Below are 23,430 nucleotides of genomic sequence, written 5' to 3'. Positions count from 1 at the left end.
TCGAGTTCCACGTCGGCCTCCCTGCATGGAGCATGCTTCTCCCTCTGCCTGTGTCTCTGCCTCTCTCTCTTTGATGAATAAATAAAATCTTTATAAAAAAAAAAAAAAAAGAAGGAAATATGTCAGACAATGAGAATTACCATTTTTATTTGTATAAAAAAATTGATGCCAAAAAAGAATACAAAGACAGTTCTTTAATAGAGGTTGATGTAATTCTGAGGTCTACTAAGAAAGATCACACTACCATTTGTCAAAAATGGAAGTGGGTCCTGACTAACAGTTTCAATTATGCATATCCAGCAAGGCCAGTGACTCACAGGGATGTTCCTCTTGGCCCCTTTCGTGACATCCCAATGCAGAGCAAGCTTCCACAAAGCATTCAGCAGCCTTGGACACAATCCAGTGTAGAGGTGAGTATTTCAAGGGTCCATCCTAGTCCACCCCACAATGTGGCCCTGGGCTAAGACTATAACCCCAACTGGGCTTCCAGGTCACAGAAAACAAAGAGCCTCAATCCTGCCAAGTCTGCTCTACAACTCTCACCAACCAACACACTCTTACTAACATAAAAATGCCTCTGAAAAGTAAAAAAAAGTATAAAAAAAGAGGGTTTTTCCTTCTTTATCTCAAAAAAACCTGAAAAATATAATTTCCTACATGGGAGCTATATTTTAAAGGTATCTATAGGATTTTACAGCATAGTTCATAGTTACTGGCCTAAAGAATTAAAAACAAGAGGTTGCTGGGCTGCCTGGGCAGCTTGGTCAGTTAAGCGCCAAATTCTTGGTTTTGGCTAAGGTCATGATCTCATTCAGGGTCGTGAGACTGAGTCCCGTGTCAGGATCCACATTCAGCACAGAGTCGGCCTGGGTTTCTTCCTCTTCCCTTCCCCACTGCACTTGCATGTACGTGCTCTCGTTCTCAAATAAATAAAGCTTTAAAAAGAAAAAGAAAAAAAAAAAAAAACACCCAGAAACAAAAAACAGGAGGTTGCTAAGGTGTTGAAAAAGATCCAGGGGATCCCTGGGTGGCTCAGCAGTTTGGCGCCTGCCTTTGGCCCAGGGCGGGATCCTGCAGTCCCAGGATCGAGACCCGCATCGGGCTCCCGGCATGGAGCCTGCTTCTCCCTCTGCCTGTGTCTCTGCACCCCCTCCTCTCTCTCTCTCTCTCTCAGTGTGTCTATCATAAATAAATAAATAAATAAATAAATAAATAAATAAATAAATAAATAAATAAATAAATCTTTAAAAAAAAAAAAAAGAAAGAAAGAAAGAAAAAGATCCAAAGTCCTCATTGTCAATTAAAGCAAATCAGCTCCAGCCTCATTAGAAAGTCTGTCTCACGGTCTCATTGTAGCCAATTCAGAGATGGCAATTTTTAGAGAGACTACTATAGGCTGAGCATTTGGAACTTCATAACTTTAAAAAGTTCTTCTAACTGGCAAATATGTAATGATATATTTTAAGTCAATGAAATCCATACCATCTTTAAAGATCCACAAGATGTGGAAAAACAAATTTTTAAATCCAGTGACCAGGCTGACTAAAAGCTAGGATTAAAATGGGCAGAAAGGGGTGCCTGCGGGGGTCTGTCAGTGAAGCGCCTGCCTTCAGCTCAGGTCATGATCCCGAGTTCCTGGGATGGAGCCCTACGTCGGGCTCCCTGTTCCACGGAGAGTCTGCTTCTCCTTCTCCCTCTGTTTGTCTCTCCTGAATAAATATCTTTAAAGGAATAAATACAGCAGAGTAAGCAACATGACCTAAATAATCCAAGAGAATCAGGGACGCCTGGGTGGCTCAGTGGTTGAGCATCTGACTTCAGCTCAGGGCATGATCCCGGAGTCCTGGGATCAAGTCCCGCATCAGACTCCTTGCAGGAAGCCTGCTTCTCCCTCTGCCTGTGTCTCTGCCTCTCTGTCTCTCTCATGAATAAATAAAATCTTGAACAACCACCAAAAAAAATCTAATAGAATCAGTGTGCAACAGGAGGTGCAGGTTCAGTTCTGAGGCAAGAAGAGCCATGTGAGGGGCCTGCATCAGCACTAGGAAGGCCCTGTTCACCCCAGCCTGCACCATCGCACTCACTGGTAACTCTGGTTCACAACAAAAGGCCGAGTCAGAGGAAAGGAAAACAGCCCCATGTAAGCCGTGGGCTGTGAGCCACGCACAGGTGAGGATGTATGCTGAACCCAGGAGCCCACACCCAAGAACAGATGTGCCATCTCATCTCAAGCGGGCAGAGCTTATTACATTTCCACAAAAACTTCGGGAGAGGTTCACTGAATTAGGAGGTCCCTGAAAGTGTGCGCTCATGTGTGTAACTGGGGAGATAACAGGCAGAGTCAGATTCTCCCCTTTAGGGCTGTGAAATTTTTGGATAAACACTTAAGCTGGGCAGCACTGGTGGCTTAGCGGTTTAGCACCGCCTTCAGCCCAGGGCATGATCCTGGAGACCAAGGATCAGTCCCACATCAAGCTCCCTGCATGGAGCCTGCTTCTCCCTCTGCCTCTCTCTCTGACTCTCTCTCTAATAAATAAATAAAATCTTAAAAAAAAAAAACACTTAAGCTGACTTGATTTGTTCAGCTACATCTCACACAGACTGAACAGCTTCATACAGCTATTTCCAAAATGTGGTCCGAAACCTTGGAGATCCCTGCAACCCTTTCAAAATTTTTCCCGTAATAATGCTGCATTTTTAGCCAGGGTAATATTTGTACTGATGCAAAAGTGATGGTCTAAATTTGCTTACGAACCTCCAAGATAAAGTAGTAATTATTAATTTCATTAAATCCCACATCTCCATGCTTGTCTATTTCATATCCTATGTGACAAAATGAGAAATGTGCCTGAAGCTTCTCTTCTGTGCACCAAACAGCTTGATAGTGATGATGTGGGAAGTGAGCATCTGGATGATCTAAGTAACTCAGCAAACCAAAGCTTGCCAAATCACCAATGCACAATGCTTACAAAACCAAACACAAGTGAAGACGCAGTCACAGCGCCAGAAAGACCAGGGGCTCCGTGCTGCTGCACACCTTCACCATTTGTGCAGCTAGGGTGTCCCATCAAAGAAAATCTCCAAAATTAGGGGAACTATTCAAGTACTCTTCCCTATTCCAACTATAGACATTCTTTGTTTACTTTAACCATGGCAATGTGACAATCACCAACTTTTTGTTCTGGAAAATATAGTTTTAGTAAAAATGTGTTATACAATGAGTTTAAACACAATTCGTAAATAAATGTTTTACTGATAAACATATCTATATAGACAAAAGTTTTCTGGATTCCTCTGTATTTACAATACAGAGAGTTTCTGGGACAAACAGCATGAGGACAGGGCCCAGGAACAAAGGGAGGCGGGGACACTGCCACCCAGGCCCTGCCTCTACCACATACCCTGCCAGGACCTCACCCGTGCATGACAAGACCTGTTCAATCTGCGTGCCCCACTGTGAACACTCTCAACTGGATAAGAAGAGAGAAAAGGTGTAAGTATACAAAATCCAAGTGTTTCAAAGAAATGTCGGCTTCCTGACTCCCCTTGGAGTGGCCCCAGATGGCACTGTTCCACGTGAGGACTATGGAGTTGTGCCTATGATCCCACTTGCTGCAGTCCTTGATCCTTCTACAGAAACAGGAAATGCAGTCACTTCTGACTAAGATATGTGGAGACCATCAGAGCATGCCTTGTTGGCTACAGGTCAGGGACACAAGAGGCCCATTTGCCTCTGGCTTTGGCATATCCGTGACTTAGTCCTTTATGTGCGGCAAGAATAAAATACTATTTTATATTTTACAGTGCCTTTTTATAAACCCCAAACCAGCAACATCCTCTGAATATCAAGATGAAAGGATCCAGAATCATCTACTGCAGGTGTCCCCTAATTTACAGACAAGTAAATGAAGGTCTGCATGCCTGGGGGCGGGGGGGGGGGGGTAGGGAGTGGGAGATGTAGCGTGGAGTGAACTGACCTGTTCCAAGTTGCCCCAAGCACCCGAAGTCCTTCTTCCTGGGACATGCAGTCTGCCAGGCAGGACTCTGCGTCAGAATATAACGACGCAGCAATCCTGTTCCTGAGCCAATAGAGCTTATGCTCAAAAGCGACCAGAAAGGACCACAAGATGCTCTGTGTGTTGAGCAAATGAATAAAATTAAATTGTTTTTTGAGAACTTGGTGATATCTTGAAATAAAGACCCCAGTGAACCCAAAGTGTTCTAAATCCAGGTGAAGAATCATGAGTCTAGTCTCTGAAAGAAAAGCTAGGTGGTGTGGGCAAAGGCACAGTAGCTAGACACACTTAAGTGTGCTTCCCAAGGGGGCCCAGTAAGTGCTTCACATGTCTCTGGACCAAGAGGTACCGCCTCAGAGGCCCAGCCTCCTCCTTGGGTGGGTTTCAGCGTCACAGGGACAGTTTCCTGAGATGTACGCCTCTTTCAGCTGCTGGGCAGACATCTGAGCAGGACATGCTGAGCAATGTGGAGGCAGGAGAGAGTTTGCCACCTGCTCACCCCAAATCCTGTTCCTGCCCCAGTCCCTGTCCGCCCCCAAGGCCCCAGAAACAACACAAAATGACTTCTGGTTTGTTATAAATTTACAACAATTTGGAGCAAACAGATGTGGCAAACTGTGAGGGCCCTAAGCACTAGCACGACAGTGACTCAGGCTCTCTGGAGATGGTGACATTGCAGGTGGGAGCAGTTCTGGGCACAGCGCAGAGATGCTGCCAAGTCTCCTGAGCGGCTGTGTAAAGTGCAGCAGCACCTCTCAACCTCCTGGAGCCTGAGCATCTCTGATGGGGCCCTGCCTCGGTCACCTAGATGCCAGACACCGGGAGGGACCTGAGGGCATGTTTACAGTAACACACACAGCAATGCTGTGAGGTACACGATGTGAAATGTTTTTCCATTCTCAGATGAAACACTTCCCAGAAAGCCCCATGACGGGAAGGCCCCAGAGCCCCTGGCACCCGAGCCACTCGCACTCCCTGACCTAGGAATACTGTGAAATCCCACCACCCGCAGGCCCAGAGCAGTCTCACCTGTGGCCCTGTCCCTCACTGGTCACAGGCTGACCCCACAAGAACAAAGAACGCATCCATCCGAACCAAGCCTGAGACCACGTCAACCGCAGCCTAGTCTCCTGGAAGGTCTGTGCCATAGGGGGAGACACCTCCAGAGAAGCCAAAAACCTGCCGTTTCACACATAAACTGCAAATGAACTTAACAAATGTTCGGCCAGGGTTAGGCAGCTGCTTAAAAAGTACTTCCCCATCAAAACAATATGCTTTGTCCAAATTATTTTCTGTCCTTATTATTGAGATGGATTAATCTCATTTTTTTCTTGATGATTTGAAATTGTAAAAGTTGTCCAGCTATTGCTTAATAAAATCTTGCAGATAAAAAAAATTACTTCCCTCCAATAAGTAAGTCAGGTGTACATGCACAGATGCCCACCGCTTCTAGGGAAGGTCCAGAGTGGGTGCTGTGCAGCACACCAGGGACAGAGCTGCGCAATGACACCGGGCTCCCACTAAGTCACGGCCACCACAGGATCCAAAGCCAGGAGCAGCTCCGGCAGCCCACCAGGCAAGCGGTCAGCCAGGCCACAAGGAGGGGCAACAGGACCCACAAGAACAAGCTCAGCTGAAAAGAGGAGACCTCCTACAAGTCAGCGGGTCAGCAGCACACTCCTGTGGACAGGTGATGCTCAGGCAGACCTGTTAGTAAATGCCTCTGAGACCCCTGTGAGCCTGCAGACTTTGGCTACTGGCAGGAAGACCTGCCTGCGCTGTACCCACCCCCGAGGGCAGAGTTCTGCTGTTCTTGGAAGGCCACTGTAGGACCCCTCACACATGAATCATTCGCTGAAAAGGGGTCTGAGGGCAATAGGAGGCCCGGTTCAGTCCTGAGGCAGAGGCAGTCCCAGCCCAGAGAGGACACAGCTGCATGGCCACTGTCTTGAGCCTCGAGCAGGAGATGCTCTGAGCATCATCAGGTCTACACCCCATGCTGGGGTCTTTCAGAAGCACTGAGGTCGAGGCTGCTGCCCCTCGCCCAACCTCACAGGGCTGTTCTGGGAGCTGAAGGTGCCACGGGGCCAGAGGCAGACCCGGCTTTCATAATGTTCACGCCACATAAACATACTGCTGAGCCCTGGTTGGCATTCTTTTCTCTGGCATGGGTGATGCAAGCTCATTAGCAAGCAGGAGAGTAGTATGCTCAGACCACCAGAAATGCAGTGTGTTTTAAATAAAAATCAGACTTCCGAAAAGAAGCATCTAATGATTTCTTCTTTCCACAAGGCACCCAGGTCACCATCAAGAGCAGGCCCAAGGTCACGACCACAGACTCCCCTGTGCACCATATACTTGACAGCCAGCTGACACCTGAGCAGAGCAGGAGGGAAGACATTCCTTCACGGTACTCGCTCGCTTGCTCTAAGATTTTAAGGGGTGTCTGCGTGGCTCAGTTAGTTAAAGATCTGTCTTGATTTCAGCCCAGGTCCTGACCTCAGGGTCATGAGATGGAGCCCTGGGTCAGGCTCAGTGCTCAGAGTGGAGTCTGCTGGAAAGTCCCTCTTTCCTTCGGCCCCTTCTCTTGCTAGCATGTGCATGTGCACACGCTCTCAAAAAAAAATTTTTTTTTAAAGAATCACACTATCCACTATAACAAATTGTTTAAAAAAATATTTTAAGTCATCTCTACACCTGATGTGGGGCTCCAATTCACAATCCCAAGATCAAGAGTCACATGTTCCACAGACTGAGCCAGCCAGGAACCCAATCCCTAATGTTTTTTTAAATACTTTATTCATTTATTTGAGAAAGAGAGAGCACCGCAAGCAAGAGAACACAAGCCAGGGGATTGGGGGGGTGGGGGAGAGCAGGCTCCCCGTGGAGCAAGGCCCAAGGATCATGACCTGAGCCCAAGGCAGACACTCCCCCAAAGTTATTTTAATGAACCTCAGAGCAGCTCTGCTGCCAGAACCTGTGCCCTCAAATCATCTTCACTAGCTTATAAAAGATGCCCTACTAGGTAACAGAGGAGAGAAAATAAAGGATTCTGTAGTACATATTTGCAAACAGCTATGGACAGAGCCTCCCTCAAGCAGTCATGCCCAGCACACTTCCTGAGGACATGTGTGATTACGTTTAAGGCAGGTGTGTACTTTTGGTTCCGTATCAGGAAATGTGCTACTGGGACGCCTAGGTGGTTCAGTGGCTGAGCGTTTGCCTTTAGCTCAGGGCATGATCCCGGAGTCCTGGGATCCAGTCCCATGTCAGGCTCCCTGCATGAAGCCTGCTTCTCCCTCTGCCTATGTCTCTGCCTCTCTCTGTGTGTCTCTCGTGAAGAAATAAATAAAAATCTTAAAAAAAGAAAAAGAAAGAAAGAAATGTGCTACTGGAATTCCAAGTGCCCTCAGAACCCACACAGACCCCCAGGCACTCAGGGCTCAGAGCCCCTCCCTGCATTACCATCAATTTCCACTGGTCTCCAGCAAACTTTCAACCAGAAAATCACCAACGTCCTAAATCCAGTTAAGCCCTTTGTTTTCTGTTTCTTCATTATAAACACACAGCAAGGGGTTGGTGCTGTGAGTTGGAAACCCTTCAAGACCCAGTTACTCTGGACGGCAGCACTTGGAGGATGGCTTCCAGGCAGATACATTTTACACCCACACCACAGCCAGAGCACAGAACTGTCCCCAGGCTTCATACCAACTCAGGGGCACACACTCATTACACCAAGGGAGAGCATCACCTCCCCAGCACTCCTCCAGGTGGAGAGAAGGAACCCAGTCACAAACCACCCAACGTGCTCTTGAACTTAGAAGCAGTCCTGGAGGAAAAACAGAAATGTGCAGCCCCCAGAAAGGCATGAGGGGTGAAGACACCAACATGAGCCATGGAAAAAAGACAGCTCTGAGGAGGGAGACAGAGGCACCCTGGGTCTCAGGACCTGGGGGGACAGAGGAGACAAGGAGAGCTTAGGGCAGGAGAGCAGACATGGAGTTGGCTAGATGCAGCATGTGCCTGCATGAAAGGATCAGGAGAAAGACTCCCTTCCAGAAGACAAGCCTACGTGTGTTCCCTGAGCTCACCAAGCACAACCGAGGACAAGAAACGCACCCCCCCCCCCCCGCCCGCCCAAGGCTGTGCCCTGCTGGAGTGTGTCACAACCCAGAGGAAGATGCTCCCAAGAGGCAGCAGCAGAGACAGCAGCAGAGGGCACAAAGAGGTGAGGTGAGGGAGCTTGATGTGAGGACGACAGACAGGACAGGCCACCAAGACAGCAGTCCACAGAGACGGGAGGGAAGGAAGCAGAGAGGGTGGATGGGTGAGGGCAGGCAGGGATGAAGTTCAGGGAGCCCAGGGGGACCGACCACTGCAATGTGCCTCTCCTATTGGCCCAGCCATGCCCTTTGCCCCAACTCCACCTCACCAGCGCCAGATCACCAAAAACACAGAGCAAGGAAATTAACTTCTTTGTTCAGACAATAAAACTCCATCTTCCATTTAACTTTTAAAATTAATTAATTAATTACAGAGGCCAGACTGATGAGCCACTAGGTCAGGAGCCAGGATCTCATGAACAGTGTGCGGGAAATCACGGTTGTCCCTCCACAGCTGCAAACACAGCATGGTGGTGCTGCTCCCCCTGAAGTGGATCCCAGACGCCAAGAACAAGGAGCCCTGGGCACACGTGTGATCATAGGCACAGCTGGCAGGACTCGCACTGCGTGCACAGAGACAGCCTGCAAACCAACTCTGACTGAGTTACCAGCTAGGAAACCTCATACCAGCGTAGGCCTGCTCGGAGATTCTCAAAGCAGCAGCTCCCAGGATGAGGACACAGGCCCAAGACACCACTGCGTGGGGTCAACAAAACAAACCACTGCCAATAGCAAGGCTCCCTAGTTCACTTGTCTCAGAATGCCATGTAAATGGGAAATGGGGGACAGCCATGCCAAGTGCCAACCATGTTAGTGAGGTGGCCTGACTAGGCAGGGAAGGCCAGGTCCAGCAGCTAGTTCCCTGGATAACATAGAAGGAAAAGGATGACAGGGAGAAGGCCTTTAGAAATGAGCCTCACCCTGGACCCGGGTTTCACAGATTCGTTCCCTGGGCCTCAGTCTGGACCTGGCCCATTTTAAGCACATCATGTCTGCCCAGGAGCAGAGCCTTGGGGCTATAAGTGCTGGGGTGAAAACCTCACCCTCTACCACACACACTCAGACCTTAAGGACCAGCAGATATGCCTGTGGCAGAATCATGGGACAGATCTGAAAGAGGGTCCAAGGAAATGCCAGCTGCTACAGTAGACCCGCACAGCCTACTCCCTCTACTGGGCTTCCCACCACCCTGTCCCTTCCCACCTGCTTCCTCCCATCTTGCCCAGAGTCAGGTACTAACGTGACTATCTCTTGTGTTAGTCTAAGAACCTTGCAATTTCAACACTCACTCTGCTGCCAATCAGCTATGGAACCATGAAAACCCTACTATTTAACACCCTTGAGGCCTAGGCTCTCAGACTAACAAGTGGAAAATGCTACCTATTCGTAGGGGGGAAAACAGGATGTAACGTGAAGAAGGTACGTGCCTGCTCATAGGCCTGGAGAGTTACTGGAATATGCAAAGCAGCAGGCATTCTTGAGCATGACTTCTCCTGTGGGCAGGGGCCTCCAGTAAGGGGGTTCCAAGAAAAGACTCTGAGCAGAAACCCAGAAAAGCAGCAGTCCCAGCTGAAGAAAAGCCAACATCGAACAAAGATTTTTATTTTATTTTATTTTTATTTATTTATTTTATTTATGATAGTCACACACACAGAGAGAGAGAGAGAGAGAGAGAGAGAGAGAGAGAGAGGCAGAGACATAGGCAGAGGGAGAAGCAGGCTCCATGCACCGGGAGCCCGACGTGGGATTCTATCCCGGGTCTCCAGGATCGCGCCCTGGGCCAAAGGCAGGCGCTAAACCGCTGCGCAACCCAGGGATCCCGATTTTTTTTTTTTTTAAGTGAGGTTTCAGCTTAAGGAGGTTATGTGAGCCTATACACCCAATCATAGCTTTTCCTATAAAAACCACTCAAAATGGTTTTTCTGGCTACACCACCCCAGGCTCCAGTACAAAACTTTGTTTGCCCCCCACCCACCCATCCATCTGTCTCTAGGGGACTCAGGCCCAAAGACTGGCTCTGCAGTCCCGGGGTTAGGCCAGCCAGCAGGCTGTGGTACCCAATTCACAAACACTCTGACAGCCACCTCTAAACTTTCTCCATCCCTTCTCCGTGAGCTACAGCCAGCATTCCCATGGACCTGTGTAAGTCACTATGCCTATGAAATCACAAAAGCACAAAGAAACGTGGGGGTGGACAGTGCATGGAGGAGGTGAGCTAGACAGTAAACTTTTCAAAAGAATTAAAATTGGTTTTTATGTTAATGGAAGTTTTAATTATAACACTGAGGTTTAAAATACAGTATTAGCAGGCCAAAATACCCTAGAGCTTTCTAAGGTTTCTTTAATCAAATCTGGTCACACCTAAATGGGCATCTTTCCGCTTGATTCTCAGCTTCAATCTAACTTTATAACATCTGCTATTATACTATAGGGCAAGTTTAACATAAAATAGGTTCACCATGAAACTGGATGGGTCACCTGAGCACCACATGACATTCTCGTGGGATCACTTGTCTCCAAGGCAGCATCTTGTCAGCCACTAGGATACAATGTTTAAAACTCTGGTTCCCACTAACTAAAGCTGAACAAGAATAAACTATAAAGAGGCTAACTGTATGCAGGAGATGAAAAGAGGAAAAGACTCATGGAAGGCAACGGCGGAGAGACTCCTCCAGGCACACCGAGCAGGTGCAGAGGGCCAGCCCACCTGGGGCTGCCATCAGCAGGCCATGCACCCCTACGAGGCCCAGAGCTGCAGAAAAACACTGCCTCCACTCCCTGCTCTGGTTCTACCCTTCTTTCCTCCAAAAATACCCAGGGTCCAAATAGCTGCTGCTCTCGTCTTTATGTGCTAACACCCTCAGAGGCAGACAAGGGCCCCAGAGTGTATATTTTCCAAAACACAAACCATCCATTCACAAAAGGTCAACAAAGTCAAAAGCTTTAAAAGAAAAATATTGTCTCCCTTCCTTCTTTCCCCCTTTTCCTGCTCCTGCCCATGCAGAACGCTCTCTGAGCCCATAGGTGCTGTAACCCAGGCCCAAGGCTGGGGACTCTGACCTTAAACGGGAAAGGGAGGGGGCACAGAGCTACAGATGAGAACATGGACGGGTCGGCATCAAGAAAGAAAATGCACGTGTGTGGAGAGTGCACTTGTGTTTGCAAGCAGAGCCTTACACACTGGGTCACATGACGAGCAAAGTCCTGGCAGAGCCCATTGCCAAAGTCAACACGTTCTATTCTCCACATTCAGTTTCCTTAAAGTGAGATGTAACAAGACGGGGGACTCACCTGGCCCAAGGCTCAGGACTAGATGCTGGCAATGCAGCTGCAGCTGTGCACACACACATCCACGCAGCTCAGATCCTGCCCTCCCCCACCTCTGGCACTTGCTGGTCCAATCACAGGTCCAGGGACAGGACCCTGCTCTGCTGTGCTTTCTTTTCAAACTTGCTGCCCAAGCTGGCACTTTCTTTGTTCCATCTCTGGATCCCTCGCACTGCTGGGGTGGGGGGGTGGGGGAAGCCCCTCAGTGGCATCAAAAAGAGGGACAGACTGACCCCACTAAACCAAACACTGCAATCTTGAACTCAGAAGAGTGCACATTTCAAACCCCACCACCACCCTTTATTTTACACAAAGGATATCCCAAATTTCTTCTCCCCAGCAGCAATGCAAGTGACAATCAAGATACCTATTCTAGAGTGGAGAAGACACAAAGTTCTTGTCAGGCCCAGCAAGCTGACACCTCTCCAGATATGGCCCCTCCTGCCTCCTTCTTCCTCTCACCAAGATCCAGATGAGCTGCAGGTGGAAATTCCTGTAGCAGACATCCCTAAGCTGCACAGAGCCCCCTTCCCTCTGTGTTACAGGACCCCCTTATATTCCACAAGGCACAGGAGGAAGGGAAGACAGGTGGTGTTCCAGAAAAAAAGTTCAGCTCACCTTATGAGTACCCACTCTAAGAGAGATCCAGGCACTCCTCCTCACCCTCAAATACAAAACAGAGAGGAAATCTCTTTAGCCGGTTTTAAAATTTGATGGTATTAAAAAATAAACACTGGCTCCACAAGAATTTCCATAGTTAAAAATGGAAGGAAAATGATAGCAACTGATAATAAATGGGGTATCACGAACCACAAAAACTCTTCCTGGAACCCAAACAGGTAACTCTACATGCCTGCCTTCCCAGTGTGGTTGAGCCCAGAGGCCCATTCCAGCTAGAAATATCCAGAGGGAAATGACCCTGGCGGCCAGAAGTCCTGGCCGGGGTGCAGATGTGGGTGTGGACTCAGACTTTCCCCTTCTGCTTTGATCTGTCTACTTTCCAAACCCTCTCCCTGTCCCAGGTACATGAATTGTCCCAGCATTCCAAAGTACCCTGGAATAAGAAGACCAAAGTTCAACCAGTCGGCCAGCACTGCTGGGGGAGAGCAAGAGTTTCTGGGGGAAAAGTGTATGAACACACTGTTAATTTTCATATTAACCAAAAAAACACACTTAATGAAATCTCATTTTACTGAGATCTAACATTCTGTACTTTTTATATAGTTTAAGGGGGTGTAGCCAAAGGATATCCCCTAGAACTCTAAATATACAATAAAAACTTATACTCAAAAATTCAGTAAATTATGGCACAATTAGCTATGCATATTTCTTTGAGAATGAAGCAAAGTACGTTTTGTTATCTATTTGTGAACCCTACAAAACCTCTTTGTTAAAAAGGCAAATGAATCAGCAACAGGACCTACAAGTTCCTTAAAATCTGCAAATCCAAGTCTGCATTGCCCACAGGTATGGCAGCAGTAGCAGGAGCTGGAACCCACCTGGCAGCCACATGTGCTGTGACCATGAAGGGCACCTAACAGCCAATGAGCATCGGGCTGGTGGTTGGGTCAGGAAGAACTGCCACTCCTAACATACGAGCTGGGAAGAGATTCTCCGTTTCAATACCAGATAGCAAAAACATTCAAGGTCAGGAGGGGCGTCCTCCAACCTTGCTGCTCAGGTGGGATCCCTGGTGTCGCCAGCACATCAATAGTTGACAGAGGGACACCTGACTCTGTTGTCAGGAAGACTTTCAGTCCCTGTGCTTTTAGGGAAGCAGGACCAAGTGCCAGCCATGTACACCACTCTACAGTGAGCACCACTTGCTCAGGGCACCCAGCTCAGCATCATATCCAGGGACCCTGAGACTATGCCTTACAAGTTCAATGTTTTAGCTGGTCAAAAAGCAACCACTTTTCTATTTTATTTACTTTTTTCTTTTTTTTAAGATTTTATTTATTTATTCATGAGTGACACAGAGAGAGGCAGAGGGAGAAGCAGGCTCCTCGAGGAGAGCCCGATGTAGAACTCGATCCCAGGACTCTGCAGCCACGCCCTGAGCCAAAAGCAGATGCTCAACTACTGAGCCACCCAGGCATCTCCACTTTCCTATTTTAAATAGAGGTGTCCAAGTATAAAATCTATACCTCCACTCATATAAACACTACCTTTATCATTACAACATGTTACTTTCAGAACCTGTTTTGTTTTTAGAAACACCAAAATTCCTGTCTCCCAGCAAGCATGAGTGTACACTCACATGCCACCGGGGGTCAGGGCTGGGTGACAGACAGCTCTTACTCTCTTGTACACACATTCACCTGCTCCTGGTGAGATGGGACCTGCCAAGAGCCATGTCAATCTCAGCACTCCTCTGAAGAGGTCGAGACCCTCTACCTCTACCAAGCAAGATGTTGACAAAGCAAGAATCACACCAACTGTCAGATGAAACAGTTTTGTGCTAAAGAAAGGTTAAAATTAATCTTATAATTTTAAAGTTTAGGTTTTCATGGAGCTTTATTTCCATCAACAGTGCCACTTAATCTTGGAAGAAATCTTTAAGATGGGTGTCACCATTACCCCGTCACAGCAGGGAAGCCCAGGACTGAAGAGAGCCAGGTCAGCCAACCCAACCCACACAGGTTGTTATGGATACTGTAACACAGCCACACCTGGAATAATATCTCAGGGCAGGGCCAGCCCAAAATCTATCCAAACTGGGTGCTTAAATAATTCTCAAGATGGAGACAAGAGCACAGGATGAAATACTCACAGGGCCTACCAAGCCTACCTCTGTCTCAAATCTGATCTAAATGGCTCATATTAAGCAGTCAAAATGAAAATTAAAAATAATGTGAATAATAATGAAAAATTATTAGAGTCCACAAAATTATCCTATTTTTAAAATTCTGCCTTTTTGGGCACCTGGGTAGTTCAGGTCATGATCCCAGAGTCTTGGAATCAAGCCCCATATTGGGTTCTCTGCTCAGCAAGGAGGCTGCTGCTCCCTCTCCCTCTGTCTCTGCCTTCAACTCGTGCTCTCTCTCAAATAAATAAAATCTTTTAAATAGATAGATAGACGACAGATAGATTGACTGATTCTGCCTTTTGATTCCAGGAACGGTCATGAAGGGCAGACCTCACCCACAACTGCTGCAGTCCTGTTTCCTGCTAACACATTTGGGCCACTGGCCTAAGAGGAGACCTCACCATTAATAAGAATCTTTGTATTTATTCAACCGAAACACTAGATTTTTTTAAGACTATTATAATCAGTATTAAGTGAGTATCGGGATGCCTGGGTGGCTCAGCAGTTGAGCGTCTGCCTTTGGCTCAGGGCAAAATCCTGGAGTCCCGGGATCGAGTCCCATTATCAGGCTTCCTGCATGGAGCCTGCTTTTCCCTCTGCCTATGTCTCTGCCTCTCTCTCTGGGTCACTCATGAATAAATAAATAAACTCTTCAAAAAATATATATTATCTGAGTATTTATGATTTCCAAAACTATTAAATGGCATGAGATGCCTTGGGTTATTTTTGTGATGTGGTCAAAAAAGCTAGTCCTTCCTATGTTAGAAAACCTTCTAAAGATTAACGCACCTATTGCTCTCAATCCATCAGACCAACTGGGCTGACCCCAGAATCTGCCAGCAAAGAGTCACTAGTAACTTGTTTTCCTTTAATCAGGAAATATATTATTTTGAATCACCAAATGCTTACTAGAACCTAATTCAGGCAGCACTTCCTTTTTCCTTATTATGAATTAGGACCAATGTTACAGTTTCCAAACAAATGCAGAGGTAAGCTTCCTGTGGGGAGTGGGTTTAGTTCTTTCTCTGACCCCACTACGTCCTTTTCTTTAGGACCTAGTCTCTCAACGGCTGACCCGCTGCCTAGGACAACCAAGCTGAATCCACATGCACGTTCTGGAAAACCACACAGGGGAGCACTCTTCTACAAAGCCCACCAACGACCTCACCTGATCACCAACACCTGCACTGGCTTCTTTCTAACCACTAACCATCCCGCAGATTAAGAGAAGACAATTCCAGGCCTACTGTCAGAGACATCTAAGATTCCTATTCCGTCAAACCTTATCGCCATTCCCAAGGAAATACCTCAGTCAAGTCAAAGAGACCGAGAGGAACCTTCTAAGTGGCTTGATTCAGCGATGGCTGAGATAAAGGACAGGTTCTGTTAGATTAAGGACACTCGTCTAAGGATGTAGCAGGAAAGGTTTCTGTCATGTCTGCTAGGAACAACAAAACAGAATGGATAATGCATCTTTGGACTGTCTGCTTTAAAACACTAATGCCTGACCAAGGTATGAAAAACTAAAATGAATCAAGAGTTTTCTATCATCATCAATGTACTTATTAAAAGAAATAAACTGGGATCCCTGGGTGGTGCAGCGGTTTAGCGCCTGCCTTTGGCCCAGGGCGCGATCCTGGAGACCCGGGATCGAATCCCACGTCAGGCTCCCGGTGCATGGAGCCTGCTTCTCCCTCTGCCTGTGTCTCTGCCTCTCTCTCTCTCTCTCTGTGACTATCATAAATAAATAAAAATTTATTAAAAAAATACATAAAGTTTAAAAAATAAATAAATACATAAACTGCCAACCAATGCAACATATCCCACAAGGAAGGGACTTTGTTCTAGAGCAATAGATGCTTGCTGAGACCTGAGACCAGGGTCCTTAAGGAAGCAGCTCCTCCACCCCTCAAAAAATTTACCAGTAATTTCCAGGAGGAAGCAAGCAATCAGGGCAACCTAGCAAAAGATCCCATTCTTTACCCACCAACCACACAAGCTGGCCTCAAGCTCCTAAGAATCCCACGAATAGTTGCCCAGACACACGGGACACCAGATGAGAGCACAGCCAGGCCTCCTCCACTGCTTCCCCCAGAGGAAGAGGACAATTCTCAGACTAGAAAATCTCTTCTCCATGCCAAATGTTTGTGCAATATGCACAGAGCACAAAACATAGTACTGGGTCCAGACTCCTCCACGGTAGAGCCAATCAGATAGAGAGCTTGAGCAGAAACAAACTTCCTTCACAGCCTAGGCTCCTGGCCTAGATTCTACAGAACCCTGCCACTGGAACACCAGGGAGCTGTTTAATAGCCCACAGCTCACCACCACTGCTCTGACACACCGGCATCCAAAGGAAGTCTAGGACAACATCCAGAACAATCAGCTAGCACAATCAAGCCCCAGGAAGCCAACATGGAAGTCTAGCATTATCTTCTTACCCCTTTTCACAAAGCAGTGAATATAACAAAATATGAACGGCAGTGCAATAAAATATTTACCGATTCCATAGCTGAAAGTCGATGCTGATGAAGACTGTTACATCCAACAAGGCGCGTCCCAGAGCAGAGCTGTGCACATTCTGAAATGAGAGAGCACAATTAGCTTATACATTTTTCCCTCAGTCACTTTGTCCAATTCCAGTCTCTCCATCTGGACCAAATATTCACTCTGCTGCTCCCTTCCTTCAATTCACTTAACTACGGACAACAAAAAAAAGTTGTTAAGATGTGTGCTTGGCTGATTTGGGTTATAAAGGGAAAATAAGCCCATGAAAGGGCTCACACCTAATGATTTGCTTTAGGGCACTATCCAAATGGGAATTAGTTTTCGGTAATTTTTCCTGGAAAGCAGTACCCAGAAGGGCCAGGCTAAGGAAAGAACACTCCGTGGGCCTGTTTCTCTCCCTGGAGATGAGGCTTCTGGACTGGGGGCTTGAAGAGGTCATTCACAGACCTTCCTTCTCCCACGGACCTCAACAGAAACCTCACAATTATGAAGCCTTTGTCAAAGTTACCCATCCTGCCTCATGGATGTTCTATCACACCCACGTGAAAGCCCGAAATCTCCCTCAGGCTTCCAAAGGCCCAGCAATTGCCTCTCTGGCAGCACCCACCACCCCTTGCCCCACTCTGCCCCCACCTGGAGACTCCCACTATAGGAAGTAAACCAAGTGGCCACTGTGGCCTTGCCAGTAAGACGAGCATCACGAAGAAAACTGGCTGAGTAATAACACTGTGTGACCTCCTAGGAGAGCTCTGAGATTTTCAAGAATATAACAAGCCAGTCACAAGAAAGAAAAAAAAAATTTTTGTTCGTGACCCTTTTCCCAGAACCCCATCAAAACATCAGACTTGCTTCCATCTCCAAGCACATCACAGGTCCAGTCAGTAGGGCAATCATACTCATGGACAGGAGGCAGGGAGAAGGCTCCCAGACACGGTGCCCACAGCAAGCAGGGTCCCTCAGTTCTCCCAACATCTATCTACCTGGTCTCCTGACCTGTGCTTGCAGGTGGCTGTGTGTTTGCAAAGACAGAGCAAAGTACTTCTGTCCCTGTATTCCTGTACTAGATTTTTCAAAGCCAGCATGAACTTCAAGGATTATTAAACACAACACAGAAAGAAAGCAGCTTCCAAAACACAGTACTTGGTTTTATTGAAAAGCAACAAGTATGTGGTTAAGCTTTTCGATTTTCTTATAAAGACAGTAAGAGAAAATACAGAATGCATGATGAATGTCCACACTAGGAATACAGCATACTATCCACCATTACAACTTTGAAGAAAACTTGTTCCTAACCCAAGGTTTCTCACACTCAACAGCCCTGACACTTAAGACTAGGCCATCCTCTGTCTCCCGGGCCCTGGAAGAGGATGCTGAGTAGCAGCCCTGGGCCTGCACCCCCTAGATGCCAGCAGCACACTTCCCCAAGCAGGTTGTGACAACCAGAACGTCTCCAGGCCCTGTCACAAGTCCCCCAAAGGGCAAAACCATCTAGGCAGAGAACCAGTGCTATAAATCCAACTGCTACTTGACAAATAAGGAAACCAAATCAGGTTTAGCTGTCTGTGGTCATGCAAGGAACTAAAGGCAGGTTGGAAAGAGAGCCCAGGTCTCCCAAATCCTGGTCTAAAGGTCTTTTTATTCTAAGGGAAAATACTTTAGTAATTAACCAAATTACTTCTGACAAATTAAGAGCATCCAAAATATTTATGCTTTTTGACAAAGTAACCTCATTTCTGGAGAATACACATTGAAGAAATGTTCTAAGACACAAAAAAAGCTTCATGTGGCATACACGTTCACATCAAAACTACAACCACCGATGCAATTATCAAGCTACATTTTCAAACAGAAATGCACTGGACCACATCTTTTACAGTTACCGTAGTTCAAAAAGCATGTTCCCAGCCAAAAAATAAAGAGATCAGTGAAGACTGTGGAGACATGAAAAGCCAGTGTCCAGCACAGCTGGAGAGTCACCAGGAGAGGCAGAGGAAGCATCAACAGATGGGGCAGCTGCCTACCCACATCTGAGGGCAAGGCCACCCTGACATATGGCCTTGCCAAGAATCTATCTAAAACAACAGGGAGATGTTTTCACACCAATGGGACTGGCAATATGGATAGGACAATAATCACAAGTGCTGAGGAAGTCTGATGCATTATGAAAAACAACACAGGTTTTTGAGAAAAACTAGGAAATACTTTTAACATTAATGGTGGTTATCTCTGAATAGGGTAGCAGTACAAGATTTTAAATTTATCTTTCTACTCTTTCATATCTCACCAATTCCTATAATGAGCTGGGTACTATATGAGGGGTAGAGAAAAAGCTTTTTATTTATTTTTTTAAAGATTTTATTTATTTATTTATTCATGAAAGACAGAGAGGCAGAGACACAGGCAGAGGGAGAAGCAGGCTCCACGCAGGGAGCCCGACGTGGGACTCGATCCCGGGTCTCCAGGATCACGCTCTGGGCTGAAGGCTGTGCTAAACCACTGAGCCACGGGGCTGCCCAAGAAAAAGCTTTTTAAAAAACCACAGATGGGGATCCCTGGGTGGCTCAGCAGTTTAGCGCCTGCCTTCAGCCCAGGGTGTGATCCTGGAGACCTGGGATCGAGTCCCATGTTGGGCTCCCTGCGTGGGGCCTGCTCCTCCCTCTGCCTGTGTCTCTCTCTGCCTCTCCCTCTTTCTGTCTCTCATGAATAAATAAGTAAAATATTTTTTAAAAAATTAAAAAATAAAAATAAAAAACCACAGAAAAACAAAACCTTGCAGAGCACATGGGTGGTCAGTCAGGTAAGTGTCTGCCTCTGGCTCAGGTACCGGTCCGGGTCCTGGGACGGAGCCCAGTGGGAGTTTGCATCTCCCTCTCCCATTGCGGCCCCCTTGTTCATGTGCTCTCGTGATGGAGCTAGAGGGCATTATGCTGAGTGAAGTAAGTCAGTCAGAGAAAGACAAATGCCATAGAATTTCATTCATATGTGGAATTTAAGAAACTAAACAAAACAATCATGGGGGGGGGGGGTGGTAAAAAGATGGAGGCAGACCAACAGTAAGAGTCTTAACTGTAGAGAACCTACTAACGGTGTCGAGGTGGGGTGGGGAGCACAATGGACGGACAGACGATGGGGATGAAGGGATAACACTGGTTGTGAGGAGCACTGGGTGATATATGGATCAAGGAATCACTGAGTTCTACATCTGAAAATAGTAAACGGTATGTTAATTAACTGGTAGATAGACAGTATTTAGAGCCACACACACACACACACACACAAAATCAAGAAATACTGTGCTATTCACATTAACCAGACTTCCTCTTGCCTCTGCGTCATACTGGCCAGCCTTCCTTTCTCTGCTACGGGACGAGAGACAAGCTGCCTCTGAAGAACCAGGGATTACATCACTGTCCCCAGCACAGAGTCATAACTTGTAAGGACCCTGGACAGATTTTACTACTTCAGGAGTTTTCTCTGAGTCCAAAATTACTAAATGCTTTTTTACCACAGAGAGTCATCCTTCTCCAAGGTAACCCCAAGTTTTAGAAAATTTTACTTAACGTGAACTGTATTTAATTTGCTTCAATTTTTATCAATGAAAGACCTATAATTACTAACCATTATTTCTGATTAGCATAAGATGATCAAATTTTTTTAAACCTATGTTGATACAATCCAACCAATACCAAAGTAATCCCACTATCTTCAGTTGGCCCACACAGCCTTTCTCCAAATTACTGATTTTCATTCTGGATTTAAAGTACTGCACACTGCCGAAGGCTCCTTCAGCCCCCTCCCTTTACCACCTTTCCAAATGTCCTAAATGCCCAGGAATCCAAATCAGCAAAGGCATCATCTTACTGCACAGGCCTTTGCCCATGGGATTAAAACACAATCGACAACAAAAACACACCATCAACCACAGTCCATGTAGACCTCAGGCTGAACAGGAGAGTGTAAACTCAAACCAGTACAGAGCAAGCACCCACATGCCCTGGTTGATTGAACAATTTAATGATGCCAGAGTCCTGGGTGCTGCTCACCCCTAAACAGCCGCAGGACCTGGTGGGTTCCTATATCTTCCTTGCCTGCTGTGCACAGACAAGCAGCAGCGTGCTCCTCCCATGAACGGCTGTGAGCAGGGGAGCACAGGCTGGCTCTTCAGGGACCTATGCGGTGCTGTGGCTTTCCTATTAAGTATACACTTTCCAGGTTGATTCAAACACATTCACAGAGATGGCAATGTCCTGCTGCACTCACAGTGGAGCCCTCAAGTGCCTTCTGGGGACCACATTGAGCTATTAAGGACCACCATCTCTGGGGGGTCAAATACGGCCCAACAAAATCTCCCCAAAGTGTTCACAGCAGTTTTATTCGTAACTACCAAAATCTAGAGTCAGCCCAGATGTCCTTCAGTGGGTGAAGGGTTAAAGTGTGGTCCACGCACAGCACAGAATGGTAGGTACACAGCAATGAGAAGGAAAGAGCTACTGACACACAGCAAGGACTTGGACAGACATGGACAGACAGAACCATGCGGAGCAAAGACAGACAGACACTCCCCGCAGGTTACATTCACACAGCTCCATTTATAGGACATTCTCAGGTGACAAAACTCTAGAAGGGAAGGACAGATCAGGGGTTGCCAGGATCGCAGGTGTGGTTATAAATGGAGAGCAGGAGGATCCCGGTGGCGATGTGCATCCACCATCCAGGAAAACGGGGGCGTCTCAGACCTGTGGACCATGTCCCTATAACGTCTTGGCTGTGACAGCATACTGCAGTTCTGAAAATGTTACCAGGAAAGAAACCAGGCAAAGCATACAAGGGATCGCTCTGTATTTTCTTACAGCATTATGAATCTACAATGATCTCAATTTTTTTTTTAAGTCTAAGATTGGCCATTTCATATGGTCTGACCTAGTATTAGCTCAGTTCACTTAAACCTCACAACTCCCTAAAGTAGAGATCCTTATAACCAAGGCTATAGATGAGAGGTCTGAGGCCCTGCAAGGGGTCCCATGTGAAACGGTGGGGCCAGCACTGGCTCCAGAGTCAGTCACTGTCCCTGAAGTTGGACACATGAATTAAAAGGCACATGGAGTTCTCCTTACAGGTTAAAAAAATCTTCTTAAAATGGGGGTACCCGAGTGGCTTAGTTGGGGAAGCGTCTGACTTCAGCTTAGATCATGATCTTGAGGTCTTGGGATTCAGCCCCAGAGTCAGACTCTGCACTCAGCAGGAAGTCTACTCATCCCTCTGCCCCTCACTCTCCTCATGCTCGTTCTCTCTCTCTCTCTCTCTCTAAAATACATAAATAATATATTTACCAAAAAAAAAAAATTCATTACATTCTTAAAATGTAACCTTGGAGAACTTAAGTAGGACACAGCCCTCAGATCTGGCCTTACCTATTTTAAAGTTCTCCTTCAGGGCAGGTAGGACAAACTGAATTCTACCTATACTCAGAGCTACCAACATACTCCCCTGATGGCGTCTCCCGCTTCACTCTGCTGTGGGGCCAGCGCCACCTGCCATCTCAGGTTGGGGCTATCGGCCTGGCCTTGACTGCCTTCCAGGAAACAAGCAGGGGGACCACTAGGATTTTTTGCTTTAGGATGGGTGCTATTTGTTACTGCCTTATTTGCTAGATTGGTAGTCAGAGCCAGCTCAAAGTAATGAAAGCACTTAGCAGATGGCAGATACAAAGGTAAGGTTGGCCAAGACACCACTAGGAAAAGGAATGCCCCTCACAGAGCTTCCGTCCTCGGTTCAGATGCAGAACAAGGGAAGAAAGAAACAGAAAAAAACTGATGTCCCAGGACAATTCTCTTTACATCCCTTATCAGAAGAAAGTGCAAAGTGAATCAATGCAGAATGCAAACAAAGTAGGTGGTTTGCCCCCACGCCCTCAGCTCTGGACAATGGTGCAGGCAGTAATCAACACCACATCCCAACTCACCAAGGTCCAGGGAGAACAGTCTGAAACTCACACTGCTAAATCCAAGGAAATGACAGAAAATGAGTTTTTTAAATAAACAGATACAAAGCCATAAAGGAAATCAGAAAAGGGAAATTCTGTAGACCAGAGACTGGGAAATTCTTGAAAATCAGGAGGATAGAAGCATGAAATCAAACCAGAGAAAGTACTGGGAACATGCCTTGAAAATAGGCCCCTCACAACCACAGCAAATGGACAGGGCTGGGGTGGGCCAAACTAGCTGTCTCATCCCCGGCAGAAGTAATCCAGATTCCACCACCAACCCATCACCCAGTGCTGACTCTCAAGAGCAAGTCCACAGGCTCCTCAGCACCCTCAAGACGATGCACACATGTGTGTGCGCGCGCACACACACACACACACACACACACACACACATTGAAATCCTGATTAACAAGGGCATCAAACAACTTTTCTGAGGGTCTACATCAGGAAATAGTACCAGTACCTCCAGCTCTTAGCAAAGTCATGGAATTCCAAATCAGCATCATGCTCTAAGGGCAAAACTCAAAAGAAACATGAATATGCTGTTATCTGCTCGTCTTTTGGAATGCATTGCTGACCTCACCATTTTATGATGGGGCCAGGGGCACTGGAAATACAAAG

General features: G+C 46.8%; 1 protein-coding gene across 7 annotated transcripts in view; it reads right to left on the bottom strand.

The window, feature by feature from the left end:
* Positions 1 to 23,430, bottom strand: part of ANKRD11 (ankyrin repeat domain 11) — a 190,662-nt gene that overhangs the window by 99,288 nt on the left and 67,944 nt on the right. For all 7 annotated transcript variants that reach the window (XM_038538032.1, XM_038538033.1, XM_038538034.1 and 4 more), the window contains exon 2: positions 16,817 to 16,896. The gene's annotated coding sequence lies outside the window, so the exon portion shown is untranslated. The remainder of the gene's footprint in view (positions 1 to 16,816; positions 16,897 to 23,430) is intronic.

The sequence above is a fragment of the Canis lupus genome, chromosome 5 (assembly GCF_011100685.1).
Source record: "Canis lupus familiaris isolate Mischka breed German Shepherd chromosome 5, alternate assembly UU_Cfam_GSD_1.0, whole genome shotgun sequence".
NCBI classification, from domain to species: domain Eukaryota; kingdom Metazoa; phylum Chordata; class Mammalia; order Carnivora; family Canidae; genus Canis; species Canis lupus.
Note: the sequence above shows the minus strand (reverse complement) of the source record. Positions and strands in the feature narration are given on the sequence as shown.